The 20,953-nt window shown below is 42.7% G+C and overlaps 1 protein-coding gene across 3 annotated transcripts in view; it reads right to left on the minus strand.

The window, feature by feature from the left end:
* LOC139759784 (uncharacterized) overlaps positions 1 to 20,953 on the minus strand; it is a 206,895-nt gene that overhangs the window by 132,899 nt on the left and 53,043 nt on the right. The window contains exon 1 of one of the 3 annotated variants that reach the window (XM_071682239.1): positions 15,839 to 15,938. The exons of the other annotated variants lie outside the window; for them this stretch is intronic. The gene's annotated coding sequence lies outside the window, so the exon portion shown is untranslated. Of the gene's footprint in view, positions 1 to 15,838; positions 15,939 to 20,953 lie in introns of those variants that run through there. 3 annotated transcript variants of the gene reach the window in all.

Raw genomic sequence — 20,953 nt, forward strand, 5'->3', positions numbered from 1 at the left:
TATATATACACACACACACAGTAATTGACCGGCACATATAACCCCTGATGAAAAAGTTGTCACTATATACAGGGTGTGAGCAGCGAGTGGTCACTATATACAGGGTGTGAGCAGCGAGTGGTCACTAGCTGGGTCCTGACCAGCACATGGCCGCTCTGGGAAAGTTGTCACAACACTAATGTACAGGACAAGACCTGGTACCTAGTGGGGCTGACGTGTCTTGTCACTCATGCTTCTTATATGGTAGACATCCTCGTGACTCACACCTTCGCTAATATATATATATATATATATATATATATATATATATATATATATATATATATATATATAATCCCTGGGGATAGGGAAGAACGAACTTCCCATGTATTCCCTGCGTGTCGTAGAAGGCGACTAAAAGGAGAGGGAGCGGGGGGCTAGAAATCCTCCCCTCCCGTTTATAATTTTCCAAAAGAAGGAACGGAGAGGTGGGCCAAGTGAGGATATATCCTCTAAGGTTCGCTTATCTGTTCTTAACGCTACCTCGCTAACGCGGGATAAGGTGTATGTATAAAAAAATTATATATATATATATATATATATATATATATATATATATATATATATACACATATATATATACACACACAACACTATATATATATATATATATATATATATATATATATATATATATATATATATATATACACATACGCACAAAGAAGTGAATCTACATACGCCTATGTAATTGTACATACATATCCCTATACATCTCTATGTAAACGCACACAAAGAAAAAAAAGCAGCCACTCCTTTGCATGCAACGAGCATCGGGGAGATTCCTGGAAGCCAGTGTGGATGATGGAGTACCTAGTGACCAGGAGATCTGGCTGGGAGGAGGAGGAGGACGTGGAGGGAGGAGGAACCCGCTGGAGACATCGATGCTATCGTAAGAAGTGATCCTCCGGCTTATCTCATAGTCATCGCGAGATTTGACATGGTCATGGGCGGGGGACATCTGCACTGACCTTTTTTTTTTTTTTTTTTTTAACTACCTGCTTACCTATCTACTATCCTAAGTACCTACTATGTACCTACCTAACAGCCTAGCTACCTACATACCTACCAACTAACCCTCTTACCTACGAATCTACCTACTTACATACCTAACTGCTTTTTCTCTATTTGCAATGTTCTCTATCTCAAATAAGAGCGATGATTTATGATTTACTTCAGCCGAGACAAAAGTACTGATTTATGATTTAGATCAGCTTTTAGACAAGAATGCCGATTTACGATTTACCCGAGATGAGAATAACTATTTACGATATACTTTCGCTTGGATAAGAATGTTGACTTTCGTTTTACCTATAGCTTAGGTAAATGTGACGATTTAAGTTTTACCCCAGCAAAGTAGGTTCATTTACGAGTTACAGGAGCTTATACAAGATAAACTTACAGTTTTCATTTGACTAGGACCATTGTTTAATCAGCCATCTTATTTTGATTTACACTTGCTTAAGGGTAGAGGGCCCGATATATAATCTAATCCTTTATAAAGCGATTCAGTGTATTTCTGTGCATGATTAGATATCATTTGAAAAGGAATCGTACTATGTATTGATCTACCATTAAATTCATCTTAATACAGTTTACAAGGAAAGTTTTTCGTTTACATCACCTAGGAAGAAATGAATCATTTCCTGAAGGTTTAATGTCAGCTTCATAATTTTTAATCACGAGACGATTACAGTCATCTAAATAGGAATTGGGGAAAGCTCAGCATTCTATGCTATGTTTTCTACGTGCTACAAAATTGCGCAGAATTACGGACCCAAGGTTTCGTAAAAAAGAAAAATGTCGCGTTTGACATCATTTCTGTAAAGACATTAAACACATAGGAAAGTAAAAATAAAAGTATATGCAATACTATATATTTTCGAGAGCTGAATATTGCTGCCTCTATTTCCTCTCTCTCTCAAACAATTAATAATTGAGATATGACTAAACAATAAGAGCCGAAAAACACTTGCGTGTGTAATCCAATTAGTTAAGAAATGAGCATCTATATCTTATTTGGGCCGACCAAGATGGTAAGCGCGGTTGTCACTAGTTACTGGACGCATATTTAGACTGTAACCAAATCGTGTGTGATTGCAACTTATTCAGCAAATGAGCAGCTTAAATGCTAATTGACTCCCACTCGTTAATTTTGTATCTGGTGTAGATAAGAACCTAGCCTGACACCCGGGGCTGATTGTAATAATAAAGGGCAAAAAAAAAGAAAAAAAAAGATAGAATAATTGTTTATGACGAAAGTGAAGAATGAGAGAGAGAGAGAGAGAGAGAGAGAGAGAGAGAGAGAGAGAGAGAGAGAGAGAGAGAGAGAGAGAGAGAGATCCGATTCATGTTATTCAGAGTTCTTTAGTTCGACACCCACAGCTGTAACTCGACACCAGCCACAATAAGACTCCCATTGTCTTGCCTTGGCTCTCCGCTTGACTGGTCTTCTCTCCACACCTACAGTGCTTGCTTTGCTCTTGTTTTTTTTTCCTGTCATTCTTTCTGTCCCTCTCACTCTCTTTCTTCGTTTTTCTCTTTCTCTCTCTCTCGTCTAGGGTAAGTATCTCTTCTTTCTTCCTCACCCAGCACGTGGGCTGCTGGCCCTCACTAACACACTATCTTACACCTACAGCACGTGACTCATACGATTTATCATTCCTAACCCCCAAGTTTTCCTGCGGTGAACGCTACGCGACACCTCGTCACAGGTACTCATAGGTATGCAAGTATACTCTCTCTCTCTCTCTCTCTCTCTCTCTCTCTCTCCTCATCCTGGCGATCTTTCTTCCCAACGTCTACTTAACTTTAATATTTTCCCAGAAATCACATTTCCTCTTTCCCTCACTTTCTGTCGCTCACCTTCCACCATAATCATTCGTTACCTTCCTCCTCACTGCCCTCATTTTTTCTTCACTTTCATCCATCATTTTCCTCCTCCAGGAACTGAAGCGTTTTAATCTTAGATGACGTAGCCAATTGCAAGGAATTTATGACACGATTGGTGAATGCTGCCTAGATCTCACCCAAAGATACTGAAAATGAAGATAGGGAAAATACAATACGTATGATGAATTAACAGAATAGAAAATGGATCAATAGATCGAGATAACTGCAGAAGAAGTTTTTGAAATTACGATAGACAGATGTAGGGGAAGATAGTCATGTGTGATGAATTTGAACTATGACCAGCTCTGAGAAATGTACCTTCACCACCCGGATATAAAGAATGGTCCTCCGCCAAACCTTTTCCTAACCAACCATTGACCTTTTGCTCTATCTTGATTGACCTTTGGCCTTTTATACCGTGGTCTCGTTCCTCGTCCTAATTGAGCGTTCCCTGTGTAGTGAACCCCTGACCTCGTTTTTAAGCTGGAGTGTGTCCGAACGCTTCTGCCAAGCTTGAACCACACAGACAGACAGACAGACAAACACACCTGGGAGGACCAGTGTATCCGTGCCATCGATATGTTACTACATCAACATACGATGTGTTGCATTGAAAAATAACAGCTTTCGTCGTTAGGAAATGTAACGATTACATAGTGAAATGAAGTGATAGAGGATAATGATACAAAGAATAAATGCTGAAAGAACACTTGACCATAAAGAATTAACCTAGAAAATAAATGTTTATATATATATATATATATATATATATATATATATATATAATATATATATACACACACATACATTATGCTTGTTACCGACTTTCCTACCTACTGCTAATACAGTATATTACCTCTGTATCCGTTTTTCATATTGGTGTGAATGACATTTTGATAATATAATAATCATGATGAAAACGTTACGATTCTCGCCTTGGTCTAAGAAGTTAGAAATGTTTACAATATACTTTCGGAACGATGGCAAACCTAATTTATGATCTAATCTACGAGTTAAATTTACTATTACTTTTATCTACGTTTCGGAGAATGAGTTTTAAGCAAGGTGACATTAACTTTAAGTGACAGGGTTTAGTAAAAAGTTCAGAGTCTGTTGTGTTTTATAGAGAAAGGCTGCGTACCATGTGTACCTTAGGTGGATGCAGGGTTTCCCGCGCACCGCAGTCAGTGCATAACTGTACCTTGTACCACAGCTGGGGGTTGACTGCAACATGTACCACAGCTGAGTGTAGACTACATCATGCACCACAACTATGTATAGACGGTACTGTAGCTACCTTGTGCTAGAACGTACAGTCTACTGCGCCAGAGTGTAGACACTAGTGTAGCAGTTACACCTACATAAACTCGCAGCCTCTCTATGCAAATGTTGCATTATCCTCGACTCTCTTCGCGAAACATATATTTTGCATATGTCTGGTGAGCTAAAGGCGCCAGTGTGTGTGCGCGCGCGCGCCAGGGGAGGACCTCCAGATCAGTAGAAGTCACAGGGAAGGCTTCTTGTGGTCTGGATGAGGTGCTACACCAGTCATGGACAAGGAAGGAAGGTAAAATGAGAAGAGTGGAAACGGAAGCAGGAATACAAAGAGGTAGACGAGAAGAAAAAGGAAACAGTTTAATGTAGTAGAAGGAAGTAGATGAATGATAAATGAGGGGGGTAAATAAGGAAGGATTGAGGTTAAGAGTATAGGCAAAGGGAGGTAGTGCAGGAGGAGGCAACTGCCGTTGCTAATTATACTCATTAGTGGAGTGTAATCCCCAGTTGTCACCTGATGTGGAAGATATTAGGGCGAGTGAACCGGGTATGTGGAGCTGGACGCCTCCGTCCAGAGATCCCTAACCCCCCTAGCCGCCCCATGGATCTCTCCCTCCTCCCTGCTACACTCACTATTAACCTCCCTCGCTGCCAATTTAAAGCTCTTATCATCATTACCCCAAGTTCGTTACTGTCAAGTTATTATTATGATTATTATGATCACTGGGTATTTTATAATTGGCCATGGCAGGCTGAGAGGCTGTGTGAAGCGGTGGCGATGTTCACGCAAGGATTAAGCAATTGGACACATAGTTAGGAGGTTTATCTCAGGCTAGTGTCTAACCAGGGCCCACTGTTAGCCAGACAGCGTCTGACCAAGGCCCAACCCAGGTACAGACGAACACAAATATTGAAAAAAAAAAAAAAAGGCATGATCTTACTTTATATACTTACCTTATATATATATATATATTTATAATTCGTCTCCTACAAAACAGCTACAGCAAGACGCCGAATCCTTTAATCTTGTGATCCAAACTTCCTATTTTTCTCCATCGTCTCACCCACCCCAATACCCATATCTATATACTCCTAACTCATAATTTTCTTAGATGTTTTTCACGATGGCTTTTTCACATCCCCTTAAAGCGGACACAAACACACACAAGTTTGAAAACAAGATACCACCTAGCCGAACAGCTTCAGCTTGCCTAGCCAGACAGTTCTAGCTTCTAGTCATCTTTCCTAGCAGACGATTTTAGCGTCTAGCCATTCCTCCTAGCCAGACAGCCGTAGCTTCTAGCCATCCCTGCTATTTATGTTGCGAGATACAGTCTTCCTATTTCACCCTTAATTCCATGGTCAATACTCTAATGGAGTTCAGTCAATCATCCCCAAAAACTTGTTTGAGTCGGTCCAATCTATTGGCTACTCTCAGAGCTGTCATCATGTCTTCTGGCAAAGAATATTCTTTAACATTTTTTTCCCCTTCCCTTGTCTTCCCGTCTGAGGCGATTCTCTCCTCTCCATACATGAGTAGTCTTTATTCCCTTGTTTTTTCGATACGTAGAACAACGGATTTTCTGTTATAAGATAATGATTTGTGGTCAAGGCTCAAAGGGACCAACGTCTGTTCCACATTTAAATCTCGTCTGGGGTGAATTGGTTCGTCTCTTACGTGGGTAATAGCCTCTGTCTGTGTGCCTTGTCTATCATTATATTTGTCTGTACCTATGTCTGATATCTATCTCTGTCTATCCATCTATAAGTCTATCTATCATCTATATTAATCTATTTCCTCCTACTAGTCTCCTCTGTGTCTCCTTTCCCTTCTCTCCTTCACTTATATCTGCACGACTTTCTTTCTCCCCGTCCCTAGTGATGGGGTTCCTACCCAACCACTTGTGTACATCACCATTCAGGAGGCCATAAACCTGCCTCGCTGTTGAGTTTGTTAATTTTCCTGAGCATACAACGGTCCCCAGAGGTACCCCGCCCTTCCTCGCCGGTCCTCCCCCCCTCTACCAATCCCCAGCAGTCCCCATATATCCCAGAAAGTCCTATCCAGTCCCCGTCAGCTCCGCCAGTCTCCTACACATCTCGTCAGTCAGTCTGCGCTTTGCTCATCCCATAAGTCCCCAACACCAGTCCCCCCTCGTGGGTCCCCGGCCGTCCTCTCCCGTCCGCAGTAGCCATAACTCTCATGTAGAGGCTAATGAAGGCGACAAACGGGCAATTATAAAGTCTTTAATGAGGCGTTGGCGCAGCGCTTACCGCTAAGGATAATTAAGCATTGCCACTAGTTACATGTTCAACCCTATTGTCTTATGATGTTCGTGCCAATTATGATAATGAAATATAATAATATATATATATATATATATATATATATATATATATATATATATATATATATACACACTATTCTCTGGATAAAAGTATGGAACAAACTACACGTCCTGTAGCCACTTTGAGACCAAGATATCTTATATAGGCCTCCTAGCCACTGAGAGACCAGCAAGATATCTTGTACAGGCCACCTAGCCACAGAGACTGGCATGATATCATTCGCTTGGGTCCCTTAGCCTCTGAAGGCTCGGCAAAAGCTTTCACCACAGAGGCTCCATCTGGTCCAAGGCGATGAACCCAACAATGTACCTCTAGGGGGAAAGGTACGTACCGTCCCAGGTTGTGGTGCAAGGTACGTACCACTGCTGAGGTTATGGTGTAGGGTACGTAACATCCCAGGTTGTGGTGCAAGGTACGTACCACTGCTGAGGCTATGGTGCAGGGTACGTACCATCCCAGGTTGTGGTGCAAGGTACGTACCACTGCTGAGGTTATGGTGCAGGGTACGTACCATTCCAGGTTGTGGTGGAAGGTACGTACCACTGCTGAGGTTATGGTGCAGGGTACGTACCATTCCAGGTTGTGGTGCAAGGTACGTACCACTGCTGAGGTTATGGTGTACGGTACGTACCATCCCAGGTTGTGGTGCAAGGTACGTACCACTGCTGAGGTTATGGTGCAGGGTACGTACCCTCGGGAAGGTGAAAGTTGCACCAATTATGCCACTACTACTACTACCTCTACCACTAGAAATAACAATCGCAGGAGACAGCTATAATAATGGATTAAAATAATCAAAATTTTATAGTCAGTGAGAGTGACCACAATAATATTTCCAGCACAGCTTCTATTGATGATGATAATGATACTAACGAGAATGTTAATGACAGACAAAGGAAAAAAATAATCTTAATTGCGATATTTCGAGGTTAAGCTCAAGTTCTAAATCAAAAATCTTAAAGCCTTGACCAAACAACACAAAAGCCCAACCTCTTTGGCCAGCATACGAGTGGAGGCAGAACCATTAATTAAACAAGATGCTGAGATGAATAGCCTTTGAGAGCGGCGCCTTAAAGCTCTTCCACCCTCAAATGATGTACCAACTAAGAGATAAATGCTTCAGGAATTTCAGCACAGGCAAATCCATTCATTAAACGCTGATAGACGAGTCTTTTTTTTTTTCCCCGTGTGTGTGTGTGTGTGTGCTGGCAACACTGTTGTCGTGGACAGTTTCATTAAAGTAATCGCTTTAGGTGTTAAAGACGTCAGCATACATGGTACAAAGTGTGTATATATATATATATATATATATATATATATATATAATATACATATATGTATAAATATATATATACACACGTAAAAACGTGCACATGAACACTCCACATACGTTCACACAGACACATTTATAACATTATATTAAAAAGTTTAGTCCTGAACAAGCCAAGGTCCTCTGCTCCATCATCAGCGCCTCTCTCTCCTGCAATCAAAATGTCCCGCGCACTGGAAGGCTTCATATGTTTCCCCCCGATGCTGGAGTCAAACACGCCCACAATATCTGGGAGAGTTACGAGCCACGGCCATCACCCCGATCATCATCTTCCCTTGTGGAAGTTTTGTGAAGAGGAGAGTTTTCACAAGACGTGGCAGGTTACATAATGGGCTCCCAACAGCGTGATGATGTGAAGACCCTCTATCCTACACGGTGCCTAGTTAAGAGCTTCCTGGACTCGACGTATCGCGTCCTGGAAAGACGCAAGGTTTCTTTGGCTCTGAACCTTCGCTGACGAAATATTTCGAGCAAGAGTTCCACGATATGATCATCAGCAAAGCTATTAACCTTGGGTCGAGGGGAACTCATTTTACGTCTCGAGATGGCGACTTCCTCTGGGAAAGTCGTCAGGCTGCACGTTTCCAGTCTACAGTTTCCAGTTCCTCCCTTGCAGAGTCCGAAGGTTACGAAAATAGGACTCTCTTGTTCTTATGAAGGAGGCCCTGACGGAGGCAACTGCCCGAAGGAAGTACGACATCAACGTTGACAATGGCTCTTCCCACCACAAGGTTATCCAGAACACCCTCAACATTTTCCAGAACTGGACTACAGCCAACCACCAAGACCGTATTCATGTACGTCAGCCTTGCTCATAACCCTCCCCCAACCCACTGCTGTCTCAAGAACCCAGCTCCTTTCCAGACTATTCAGTCTATCAAGCTTCCCGGTGTCACCCTGGACGACAAACTAAATGGTAGGAACACATCATAATTTCCATGAACTCGCGCATCTATTGCCTCCACATTTTTCGTCGACTAAAAATAGTTGGACTCCTTGTTCCCAAACTCAAGTTATATCTACACACCTTTCATTTTTTCCTTTATTCAACTAAAACCTACCCCGGCTGATCTTCCTTAATGACCACCAAAAGAAAAATATTCATTTGAAGTCATGGAAGGTCATCCTTAATCCCTTTTGCACCACCTATCAAGAGAGTTTCAATACCATGTCCCTCCTGACTCTGTTACCATCCCCTAGACCATATACGACAGTTCGGGAAGAGAATTCTAAACCTTCGTATCCACCGTCACCTCCTACAACCAGAAATCCCTCGTCCCCAAGGTACAGTTTGGGATCACAGCCACAGTGAATGCATCAAAGCTCCTAAACATCGCTACACGAATGGCCCTATCCCACCCATTGTAAATATCATCAGCAATCAGTAGACTGCCACCTGACTATTTACGTAAAGGCTGTTTGTTTACCCATCCCTGTTTTTGTAGCTCCTCAGTTTACATTATTCAATAAACACTTAATTATCATTATTGATATACACGAGTTGCTACAAACACATATACATGCTTTTACCCGCGATCATATACATTCTCTGTCTCACACGTACTCACCCACACAAAGGTGTACATATGAATTCGAAGTTAAGAAGCTGAAAGTACATGGCTTGCTTTATGCATGGAGATGTTGAGTGGGAAAGTTATCAAGTTCTTGATCTTGCCAATGCAAATTCCGACTGCTACCCTGTCCTTAAAGTGTGGCTTAACCTATGATAAAGTCCAATCTAATCTCTGGAGTTCATATCTTATAAAGAACGACATTATGACTTCTATATAGAGAACCTTAATGTCGCTTTTATTTTTCAACCATTGCAATCTCATTTTCGTAAGCAGCCGCGGAATTTGCTTCTGCACTTTCGTCTTCGTTGTTCAGATGAGATATATGGACGATATCATTCCTTATTTTTAGTATTGCAGACCTATCTAGGAGGCTACTACACGATTATTTCCAGTCTGTAGGTTAACTTTAACTAGATAGAGGTGGAAAGGAAAAGTTCAAGCATCCTAAGCAGGTGACTATAGATCAAAGGGTTTTACTTGTTTGAATCTACATCCAGTAGTGTCATATCGTTAGTAGAATTGATAGCGAGTGTTCCGTTTCTATCTACCTTTTTCAACTTCCTATTTTCTTTAGGTGTTGTCTTGAATGAGAAAATTGCGAATGACTTTTCCGAATTTTGGACATAGTGGAAATGTCGAAAAGTTCCTGTCACCATCAAACGACTTTCGTCAGCCTCCGTCAGCATGTAATGACACTCAGTGATTGTCGACTACTGACGACTTACAGCGTCTCCCAACTATATTTCCAACAGCTCTTGATGATTCCCAAGATATGCCACAGCTCTTGATACCTTCTAACAACTACTGACAAATCCAAGCAACAACTCCTAGCGTCGCCTGACGATTCCAGACACCTTCCCAACTAAATTCTCTAGATAATTTGCGAAACCGATCCGGCCATTCCCTACAGCACCCGGCCATTTCCAGAAAGTTTTCGCTCATGGGTAGAAGGGACCAGGTTAACGACGAGACCTTTCGACATTCCTAGAATTTGCATTTATATCTGTCAATACCAGCAGCAATTTGAATAACTATAAACAAATAGCCTTTGAGAATACCCACTCGTTGCTACAGAAACTTTCCCTCGTCTGCTCCACCACCAACATATCCTATTGCCAACAGCGAGAGTGTGAAGTTTATACAAGACGAAACCATTTGCTGACCACAGACGTCTTCAGCATCGACACAAAATGCCCCCCCTCCCCCCAATTCTCCAGATCCTCAATTTCTTTGGATTTAATTCAGTCTGGCGTGTCCGTTCAATGCAACATCTCTAACATTACATTCAGGTCTATTGTTCCAGTATCTCTGACAACATCCCCAACAACAAGTAAGACATCTTCAACAATATCACAATTTGGTCCTCGTCTCAGACAAAGACGTTCACGAAGAGACGAAAACATGGTATCCATCAGCACCCAGAATTCAGGTTCTCGAACTCCAGGTGAGGAAAAGCTTTGAAGTTTCAACACCAGGTGACTCGGGGATAAGCTGTTGGTGGTGGTCATAAAGGTGGTGATCTTGGTGGAGCGGGTGTCGCTGTTGGAGATGAAAGTGGCGGTGGTGATGCTAGTGATCTTTTTGGCAATGTTGGCGATTTTGGTGTTGGTGATAATGACAAGGGTGATGTCGATCGAGGTCACAAGGAGGATGGTGATGTGTCCTGGTGTCTGGTGAGCCAAGCGATACAGCGAACACGATCGTTCACACGGTATAGTGGCGTTAATTAGTGCAGACCCGACGAGGTATGTTGTACTGCCGACTCTCTCCCTCTCTCCTTTGCTATCCTTCTCGTCTACTGCTTTTAAGGCCAGGCCACCTCGCTTGGACCATGGGTCCGCGTGGTCTGTAACTCTCTCTCGTTGTAAGTACTTGAAGATACTCTCTCATTTAGTTACCTGTCTGTCTCTACGGTGAGTGCTAGTAGCTAGCCCTGGCAGTCTCGCGAAATGTCAAGGTATACGTGTCAATAGGTCCTCCGTTTGGCCAGTCCTCGTAAGCAGGTACTCGTAGGTAGGTACTCCTCTCTCTCTCTCTCTCTCTCTCTCTCTCTCTCTCTCTCTCTCCCAGCGTGGTCATCAGCGGTGCGCCGACAATATTATACGAGGTACCCGGATCAGTTTTTGCCGAGCTGTGTTCATAATGATAGCGGCCGAGCGGGCAGAGCTCCCCCCCCCCCCCTCCTCTCATCCGCCCTGCTGCCTCGGCCGCCCGACGGACCGGCCGAGGCTTGGCCGGGCCCCCCTCCCTCCCCCCCCCCCCCCACGCCTCATTTGCATACAGGAGGGCCAATCAGAGTGGTGTGTGGGTCAGCGGCGGCGTCGGCACACGCCCAGCGCTACCGGTTCTGTACCTACACTGAGGAGTTACAGCGGTTCACCACCGGTCCATCGATGGTCCACCACCGGTCCATCACTGGTCCATCGATGGTCCACCACCGGTCCATCACTGGTCCACCGATATTCCACCATGGGTCTAGTCCATCAGTGGTCCACTGATCGTCTACCTAGCACCGGTCTGGTTCATCAGTGGTCCACCGACGATGCACCACTGGCCTCCACTGGTCCATAAACGGTCCACTCTGGCCAACCAGTGGCCGGCCCTTCCCTGGCTCACTGTTAGTCCTGCATTGGTCCATTATACGGCTCTCGAGATACTACTCGAGGTGGCTGTTGTAAGTGGATGATTGGTGGAGGACGGTGGATGAGAGCTGGTGGACGGTGGGTTATAAGTGGAAGACGGTGGATGATTTTGGGGTCGGAGAATAATAGGTGGATGAGAGGTAGGGGAATGGAGCAGTGGATGACAGGTGGAGACGATGGACGACATGTGGATGAAGGTGACCAACGGTTTGAGGACGGTGGATGAAAAACAAGTTTTGACAAATAGTCATGACACACGAGGATGACAAGTGGGGATGACTGATCATGACACGTGAAGATGACCGATAGTTCATGAGAGCCATGTCATTTCTCCAGTGCACCAGACCACACGCTGCCACTGACAAGCCAAACGCCGGTTAACTAACAGTGGTTAATCGTCCTCAACTTTGGCAAATGGTTACCCAACATGGCTAATAGATCTGACGTCTCATGAGAGACTTGCTAGACCCCACAGGAGAATATCATGTCTTAAGACTTAAGTCCTCTGGTGTAAGGCTGAGAAAATATACACCTACGTCAGCATGGCTAGGATCAAATTCGAGATCTAATGTCCCTTGACTTAGGCTGAAAATAGAGTCTTTAACTCCCGATAGAAGAATAATACGATTTGCAGAAAATAAGGGAAGGGAAGGCAGGTTTGGAGGAGACTCCTGCTTTATTATCCTGTCTCCATCTATCTAGATTAGATATTGGGTCTATCATTACTGTCCTCCAGCATATATAACCTCGTCACAGACCATTAGATCTGCTTGCTTCACTTTCCTTTTTCCTCTTACTGTAATCCCATGTTCTTTCAGTGTTAACAACTTGCGTGAAAGACACATTAACCCTCAAGTTATATCTATCCACAGAAATCATAAAGTTAATCTCCGAGAAGAGGTGCAGAGCAATTTTGAAACCGGAAAGCATCTCATGAACAAAGCAGTTTATTTGATTTACTTTTTATCAATTTATTTTGGGAATCATTCGGTACAAGTCTCTCAAGAAAGCTTTCGATTTTGCATTAGGTAAATGGGGTCTTGTGCACATGTGAGCCAAGGTGTTCGACGTGCGAGGGACGACTCAAAAAAGCGCATTCTGACTCACAGAAGGTCACTGGCGAGACTCTTCCTCGGCTTTAGACGTCTGCCATCTGCTAGTACTCACAAGACATTGAATATCTATGAACGTTGGTTATATACTGACCATCTGTGTGGACGAGCTAGAAGTGGACTATCAGGGAGATCTAACTACAGTGAACCATCTGTGAACACTAAACAGGAGTGGATCATCTGTCAGCAATGATTACATACCAGAATCCAATCCGTCAATTCCCCGTAAAAGCCAATCATCACCGAATCCCCCAATAGTAACCAATCACTTTCGTTATCCTACACGAGGAAGAGCAGAGGCCCCCAATCATCCTTGAACTCTCAGCGAGGCCGATCATCCGTGAGCGCGCTGAAGCCTCAATCATCCCCTAGTCCCCAGCTGAGGCCAACCAATCCTCCGTGACTACCTGTCGGAGCAAATCATTCCCGGACACTGACCAGAGACCAATCATTTGCCTTGCTCCCCGCGGAGCCAATCATGCAAGAGGTCCCCTCCCATTACAAGCACATGGAGGCTTCAGTCGCCGGGGCCCACAACCACCCAGGGTGCCACGCTACTTCATCAAGGTGCGCCTATTTAATGAGATAATGCTGCCATGTCTCAAAAGGGCAGAGCCTGCAGTTTAACACTGTATGTTAAGACGGCCATTTTTGGCACCACGAGATCCTCTCAACTACAATAAAGAATGACTGATGGTTCTGTCCATTCGTCTTGACTCAAAGAGGTTCATGTCTAACTATACGTTTTCTTTTTTCTGAGGAAAGGAAAAAAAAAAAAGACGATAATGAATAGCTTTTTCGCTTATGTGTTACCATCACTCATGCTGTAGGCTCTGTATTTATCGAGGTAAACACGACGGAAAGAGAGGCATAGTGGCTTATGAGTCTGTAGACTTTCTGTGTTCTTTTTTCTGTGTCCACGGATGATGAATCATTCTTTACCATGATGATTCAACATACATCTGTCTTGCACCGACACATGACCTCTGGGTACTGTTAATCTATTGTGTGTTGACAGTGGTTTATCTAAAGGGACGAGTGCTTTAATACAAATGTTTTTCTAGTTATTTTCAAATAAAGTTAAAGACCAGGGGAGGATAGTATTAACGATATTCTTCATGATAATTGTTTACCCATTTGTCAGACATACGTATATTATGTATATTCATATACATATATCAATATATATATATATATATATATATATATATTATGCATATATATATATATATATATATATATATATATATATATATACGTGTGTGTGCGCGCGCGAGTTTATGCATGCAAATGCATATTACATGGATATGAATATCTGCCACCATCCATCTCTCGATTCATGCAGTCGTTTCCTTTCCTCCCCTTCTCCCCACAACACAACCCCTCCCCAGCTCCTCCCCATGTGGGAACACCCCCCCCCTTAAATTCCCCCGCCTCAACACGCCAGTATGGCGCGACGCCTCCTCTATCTCCTTCGTTTATCGCCGTCTGCTCTGTGGTTTGTCTCGAATTATCCGAAATTTATGGCGAGACCGCATCACCTGGCGGCCTTACAGTGATACCATCACAACCTGACCCGCTCTTGCTTCCTCCTGCACCCACGGGGGAATCATCGATCCCCCCCTCCAACCTCCTCCTCCCAGGAACCCCTCAGGGGAAGGAGGTGGACTCCTACCATCCCTCAGGGGAAGGATTAAACCCTTAGCATATTCCCTTATGTAAAAAGGGAGTAGATCTTTAATACCCCTTAGGGAAAGGGCGATAGACCTTAAACACTCCCCAGCATGAGGAACGAGACCTTAAGTACCCAACTAAGGGCCAAGAATGAGCTCTCTCCTCCTCCTCCTAACGGACCCGATTATTCACCACCAAACAATCCAGTAACACAGACCACCATTGGGTGCCTGTTCAGTTTAGGATGATTGCTGCCGTTCCCCGTTGTTTCTCATAATTGTTATCACCTTATCAGATAACATGAGGAAAATATTACTGTCGCCGTGGGTTGGCTGGCTCAGGGTAGTGGAGCAGGCCTGGTTATGTTTGGACAAGTTCATTTATGGCTCAACATTTACGGGAAATTCAAGATATATATACAAGTATACCAACGAATTATTGTGTAGATATATACATCAGCATATATGAATACGAATGCAAATATAAGCATATGTATATATATAAATGCCCTCCAATAGCAAGGATTTGAACCCGTACGAAAAATATAAAGGTTTGGACGAACATTATTGGTCGATTGGCTAACGTTTCGGTAATCACCTATATTCTAATCGGAACCCATTAAAGAAAAAAAAGAAAGGACAAGATACATTCAATATCCACATTATCAGTTTCTACTCAAACAAAATCTACAATGTTCCTCGAATAATATGCATCAGAAAACCCCAACGTAAATGAATAATCGTAAAAAAATTAAGGAAAATTAATAATAATGATCAACAGTACTACTCACTTAAAATACATTAAAATGTGACTTGTATAAATCAAACAGGCAATATTTCCCGGTCGAGATGAGAACTCCACAGTTCCTAATATTCGAATGCTAAAACACACACTTAAAACCAACGAAACACTTCAACTCTCAACCTCTAAAAAAAAAAAAAAATGAATTACCTGAAATCACGATAATCCACTCGTTGCTTCATTGTTCCCTGCAGTGGGTTCGTTCCTGTAGTACAAGAGGACCTCCAGTATCCACAAGTCGGTGGCTGGTGAGCTACTGACCAGGATAGATGAAGCCCGCTCCCCACGTTGACAGGTCACTGTCGTGAGAGCGATTCAAGACTGCTGAGAATGATTGGGGAGTTGGTAGTTAGGCAGTTCGCTCGTACAGACCGCCCTATGTGTTCAGAAATGCGCATCCTGAGCCGTCGCTTCGTCTACACAAATATACAAAGCATTACAACTGTTGTGTTTATACTGATAAACAAATGACAGTTGCAACTCAGTAGGAATAACTCATCCATAAACTTGGAAAACAATGATTAAATTGTATTTCCTGCTTTAAACACTAATGTCAACGTGTGGGTGAGGCTCATTAACGTTATTACATAGTCAATATCTTTACGACGTGTATTACTGGCCTTCCCAGAGAACTGTACTGGAAAATATGTTACATTTCTTGATACAGTTGATGATTTTACTGAAAGACAATAGTTTGTCTAATGTTCCACCAATAGATATCTTCTGCTAAAGGTGCATTAGGCGGATTCTCCTTTGAGGTCTATACTCACAGCAATCGGCACGTATAATTACTATTTAGTAAAATCCTTAGTTCCATTTATTTCACCAATAACTAATAATGAATTTACAATAAAGGATTCTTTTTCGTACGTAAAGGAAAGCTTGTAATTTGGATTGAATTCCGTTGCGTCACGACCAGCTTTGACGTAAAATCTTTGTTTACAAACATTCCACCACCAGGAAACCATCAGTATGTGTGCTAACGACCAACTCAACAATGCCAACGTTGTTCATGGGTTAACTACGTCTCAGATTAGGGAAATATCATCTCTGTTATCTCGTAGACGTTTCCTTTTGTTCGATTTACATTTAGTCCAACAGATGACGTAATGATGGGTTCCCCACGTGATGCAGCATTACATGATGTATCTTTTTTTGTCACTATGAAGTTGAGTGGGGGTATGTCTATGTCTCTTATCGTGGGGGGAGGGGGGGGTGTCTATGTCTCGTATCGTGGGGGTATGTCCATGTCTGATATCGTTAGTGTGTGTCTATGTCTGATGTCTATGGTTTACATTGTGAATGAATAATCATCAGCTTTTATCATATGGAGAGGGAGTTTTACACTCGTGGGGCCTCATCTGTGTGTGTATGTGTGAGTGTGTGTGTGTGTGTGTATGTGTGTGTGTCTGTGTGTGTGTCTGGATTAATTGGCTATCAATAGTTAAATGTTACTCTACCATAATTCTTAACTTATCCAACACGTCAAGTGCAAAAACTCCCAAATCTTTTCTCTTCTTTTTTTCCGTGTGAGTTGTGAGGCGGGACTCATACATGACCAAGGGTCATGAGGTCGTCTCCCATTGTACCTCTCGATATATTCTGCATCCTCATCTTCACCTCATGAAATACATAAATATTTCGCTTTTATCATAAGACTCCTCATTTCTTTTTCCCTCATTTTCATAAGTCCATATAATCTACCACGATACTCCAGTCTTCATGTCTCTCTGTAAAGCATAAATATGACCATAACTGAAGCTGTATTATCTCTATCTCTCCCTGGCTGAAATATCACGAGAATCTCAAAGTTTACAATGTGTTCAAGATCCTTGCGAATCGTCTGAAATAAGATAGATAATATCAAACAGGAGAACTGATGTATACCTGAATTAACCTCACTATCCATCTCAGAATTCATCTCAATACATCAGAAAATCAGACGTTATAGAGGCAGACGAAATAACTTTATAGATAAAATATAGAATGGGATTTTAGTTATGATTTATATGATTTATTACAATACTGGGCAGAGCCTCACAATTCTCGAGGGTTATCCAAAATGCTAGAACGCTTTGACCCAGGGTGAACATTTGCAAGTGTAAGTCAGAGATGTTGTCGAAATGAAATGCAAAATGGTTTTTACCTTTACAGAACAGAGGTACAGGAGTTAGACATTCTTAATGCTCATCGCACAGAATCTTCCCCCATGACCCGAGAGTTACTTCTTTTTTTTAAGTTCTTGTGCGCTTTAGCGTCTAATGGCTTGGGTGGTGTCGCTCAACGGTAGGGGAGAGAGAGAGAGAGAGAGAGAGAGAGAGAGAGAGAGAGAGAGAGAGAGAGAGAGAGAGAGAGAGAGAGAGAGAAAGAGAGAGAGAGAGAGAGAGAGAGAGAGAGAGAGAGAGAGAGAGAGAGAGAGAGAGAGAGAGAGAGAGAGAGAGTTGCCAAGGAGAATGTAATACATTAGAATAAGTTAATTCCATTTGTAAATCCATTTCACACAAAATTCTTATCATCTGGTGTCATTTGATGCATCAGAACAATTAAACAAATCAAGAATAAAGATCTAAATGAGACCCCCCCTACTATAGAGAACCACATCATATCAAAAAATCAAATAAGGATCTTTAATCCACAAAAAGTACAAGTGTTATACAGTCAAATTATCAACAGAACTGATTCGTATATGATTAAGAGAGAACACTTTAATCTAATTTGATAATGATAATAGTAATAATAATGATAATGAAATAATGATGATAATGATAATAATAATGATAGTAATGATAATGATAATGATAATTATAATATTATTAATGAAGATGATAATAATGATAATAAGACGATGTACAAGGGTTATATTCAATGAGAGAACAACTCCTCCCTCTACCTCCGTATGGTGGATAAGTCCTCAAGCTCTTGTTGTTAGACTTACGTCACTGGCGTATATAGTAGACGCAAACACCCATCTACATAGCAGACGCAAGAGCCAGATTGCTAATCTCTAGAGCAAGTTTGACTGCTAAATCGAATCGCATTTCGAGTGTAATTCATACAAGAAATATGATTGCCGGTTGACGTAAGACCCAGGTCATTATTCTCTATGAGAGACTTTAGTTCTACCTTATGGAGCACTTGAGGGCTAACTTATATGATATAAAATGTTGGCATATATATAGCAGACGAAGGCTAATTACCATAGCAGATATGAATGCCCGATTAGATTCGATTCCTTATCTGCCACTTGAACACTAACTTACACAGAAGGTCGACTGCACAAGCGAGCCGTAACAGGAGCAGATAGATATATAGCTAGCCAGAGAGTGGAGGCGGTGCTATATCATACAGCAACGAGAAACGTTCACTTACCTCCGACAGGAACATTTAGCCGCGCAAAACGCCAAATAACACGCCAGCCATGCATGTCAACTTCTCTGTCAGGCATTTTTAAAAGAGTTATCTATGTAGCGTATCAGGCGCGAATGTCCAATCACACACGGCTAACGAGAGGGCTGACTTACGCAGAGTAACAAGCGTTTGGCTCGTTTCACAGAGGCAAGCAATGATTTACATAGCGGGGGGGCCAGCCCAGGGTGGTTTGCGCGGGCTGCTGCTGACCTAACTTACAGGCCATAATGGTCCGGGGTCATAGAATGAATATGAAACCTAATTAATATAACAGACTTGAATATCAGCTTGGAGATTAGATGAGCCCCATGTTTAATGTGCCAGCCAGGGTGTGTGTGTGTGTGTGTGTGTGTGTGTGTGTGTGTGTGCATTTATAGAGGAGTATAAAGGAGATGAAGCATTAAATTGCACCGCAGCCGTGAACGCTGACGTTCCCATCAGGCCCCCCGAGACCTAACTCACAAGCCAGTTACGACTTCTAACTCGTACGGCACATGTGAGTGATAATTTATGCACAAGATGCCAAGTCTAACTTACCCAGCAAATGGGAGAGCTAAGTTATGAAGGAGAAGGAAAAGCTAACTTACAAAGGTGGACGCTGGCGCGAACGCTCACAGCCAACAAGGTGTAAGTAATGTAGCCAGATCTTAGGGTTGTTAATGTTAACTCCCACAGCCACAAGTGTTGAATTAGCACAAACATCCGTGGTAACTTGTGTAGCTGATAGAAGAACTATCTTGTAGAACATGACAGAAGAACTGGCTCGGTCGGTATTCGCCTGCATTAATATACGCTGGAAATTTTGAACGCAAACTTTTGTAAATAAAAAAGATCGTCTGTAGCAAATGCAAAGGGAGTAAAATGAAATATATATAAGCAGTGCTCCAAGCACATTCATTTCTTTGATAGTTACGACCTCTTAACTTATTTTTTACAAGAGCTTACTTATATATATATATATATATATATATATATATATATATATATATATATATATATATATATATATATATATATATATATATATATATATATATATATATAGCGGACATGAGTGCTAACTTCTATGGGAGACACGAGTGCTCTAACTTGCATAGAATAGGAGGATCCTAAGTGAAAGAGGAGTAGCAAGCCTTATCGTACAGACACGGGTGCTAACTTAAGCAGGAAACCTGAGTACATGTTCAACCAGTTGAGCTCGAGTGTATGTATGATCCTTGATGGTACGACGCTGGAGCGCCGTGGTACAGACCACTTTGGTTCTACCATACGATCCTTGGATATGAAGGCCTGCCCTTTGATCTGACCCATGGAACCAAAAGTCGTACCGTCGTATCCAAAGGTCGTACTTTGAAAAACAAGGATCATACCGTCGTGCTTAAGGGTCGTATCTTCGTGCTCAAAAATCACACCGTCGTGCTCAAGTGTCGTACCTTCGTGCTCAAAAATCACACCGTCGTGCTCAAGTGTCGTACCGTCGTGCTCAAGTGTCGTACCGTCGTGCTCATGGGTCGTACCGTCGTGCTCAGGGGTCGTACCGTCGTGCTCAGGGGTCGTATCGTCGTGTCGAGGGGTCGTATCGTCGTGTTCAGGGGTCGTACCGTCGTGCTCAGGGGTCGTACCGTCGTGCTCGGGGGTCGTACCGTCGTGCTCACTAGCTTCAAACAGTGGATCAAGAACGTTTTCCCGACATGGGCTGGAGCATTGCACGACCCCAGGTTGTGGGGTCCTTGCAGGAAACACACACACACACACACACTGCAGCGGTGAGGGGCGAGCTCGGCCTACAATACCGAACGTGTCACTTAGCCAACTTTATGGTCAGCCCAGGCCAGGAGAGCCGCTCCAATTAACTGC

The sequence above is a fragment of the Panulirus ornatus genome, chromosome 34 (assembly GCF_036320965.1).
Source record: "Panulirus ornatus isolate Po-2019 chromosome 34, ASM3632096v1, whole genome shotgun sequence".
In the NCBI taxonomy this organism is placed as follows: domain Eukaryota; kingdom Metazoa; phylum Arthropoda; class Malacostraca; order Decapoda; family Palinuridae; genus Panulirus; species Panulirus ornatus.